This window comes from Balaenoptera physalus (assembly GCF_965194825.1).
Source record: "Balaenoptera physalus genome assembly, chromosome: 3".
NCBI classification, from domain to species: domain Eukaryota; kingdom Metazoa; phylum Chordata; class Mammalia; order Artiodactyla; family Balaenopteridae; genus Balaenoptera; species Balaenoptera physalus.
In genome coordinates this window covers 89,519,241-89,521,026 of record NC_138890.1, presented here as the reverse complement: position 1 = coordinate 89,521,026, position 1,786 = coordinate 89,519,241, and the positions used below count along the sequence as shown (strand labels likewise).

The following is a 1,786-nucleotide window of genomic DNA, read 5'->3' as shown; positions in this document are numbered from 1 at the left end:
CTGTGCAGCACGGCCAAAAAAAAACAAGTCACATAGCTAGTAAGTAACAAAGCCAGTATTCAAATTCAGACAGTCTGGCTCTTGAGGTCATGGTCTTAATCACTATATTTCACAGAGAAATGGATTTTAATTTTTTGTGAAAGCATCGTAAATTAAGTACATTGTTAGAAAATGTAAAGATAAGTACTTGCAGTTTCTTCTAATAAATCTACTCATGGAAATGCAAATCAAAACTACAATGAGGTATCACCTCACACCAGTCAGAATGTCCATCATCAAAAAATCTACAAACAATAAATGCTGGAGAGGGTGTGGAGAAAAGGGAACCCTCTGGCACTGTTGGTGGGAATGTAAATTGATACAGCCACTATGGAGAACAGTATGGAGGTTCCTTAAAAAACTAAAAATAGAACTACCATATGACCCAGCAATCCCACTACTGGGCATATACCCTGAGAAAACCATAATTCAAAAAGAGTCATGTACAACAATGTTCACTGCAGCACTATTTACAATAGCCAGGACATGGAAGCAACCTAAGTGTCCATTGACAGATGAAAGGATAAAGAAGATGTGGCACATACATACAATGGAATATTACTCAGCCATAAAAAGAAACGAAACTGAGTTATTTGTAGTGAGGTGGATGGACCTAGAGTCTGTCATACAGAGTGAAGTAAGTCAGAAAGAGAAAAACAAATACCGTATGCTAACACATATATATGGAATCTAAGGAAAAAAAAAGAAAAAAAAAAGGTCATGAAGAACCTAGTGGCAAGACGGGAATAAAGACACAGACCTAGTAGAGAATGGACTTGAGGATATGGGGATGGGGAGGGGTAAGATGTGACAGGGTGAGAGAGTGGCATGGACATATATCCACTACCAAATGTAAAATAGATAGCTAGTGGGAAGCAGCCGCATAGCACAGGGAGATCAGCTCGGTGCTTTGTTACCACCTAGAGGGGTGGGATAGGGAGGGTGGGAGGGAGGGAGACGCAAGAGGGAAAGAGATATGGGAACATATGTATATGTATAACTGATTCACTTTGTTATAAAGCAGAAACTAACACACCATTGTAAAGCAATTATACTCCAATAAAGATGTTAAAAAAAATAAAAAATAAAAAAAAATAAAAAAGAAAGAGAAAAACAAATACCGTATGCTAACACATATATATGGAATCTAAAAAAAAAAAAGAGCTTCTGAAGGACCTAGGGGCAGGACAGGAATAAAGACGCAGACGTAGAGAATGGACTTGAGGACACGGGGAGGAGGAAGGGTAAGCTGGGACGAAGTGAGAGAGAGGCATGGACATATATACACTACTAAATGTGAAATAGATAGCTAGTGGGAAGCAGTTGCATCACATAGGGAGATCAGCTCGGTGCTTTGTGACCACCTAGAGGGGTGGGATAGGGAGGGTGGGAGGGAGACGCAAGAGGGAGGGGATATGGGGATATATGTATATGTATAGCTGATTCACTTTGTTATAAAGCAGAAACTAACACACCATTGTAAAGCAATTATACTCTAATAAAGATGTTAAAAAAAAAAATCTAGTCAAGAATTTCCCTTAAAATGTGCGCCTAATTTTTACTATCATAAATGGGAGGTACACGCATACAGGGGGAAAAAAACAGAAATAACCTCTAGGGAAAAATATGTAAAATTAGAAAATCAACATTATGGGATTTAAGCTATATGCCAATTTGTATTCATATAAAAACAAGACCTCTGAGTACCATATACTCAAAGTCAGCGAGGCAGATGCAAATGACTCTC

At 38.4% G+C, this 1,786-nt stretch overlaps 1 protein-coding gene across 5 annotated transcripts in view; it reads right to left on the bottom strand.

The window, feature by feature from the left end:
- FBXL17 (F-box and leucine rich repeat protein 17) overlaps positions 1-1,786 on the bottom strand; it is a 468,543-nt gene that overhangs the window by 240,525 nt on the left and 226,232 nt on the right. The window lies entirely within an intron of this gene.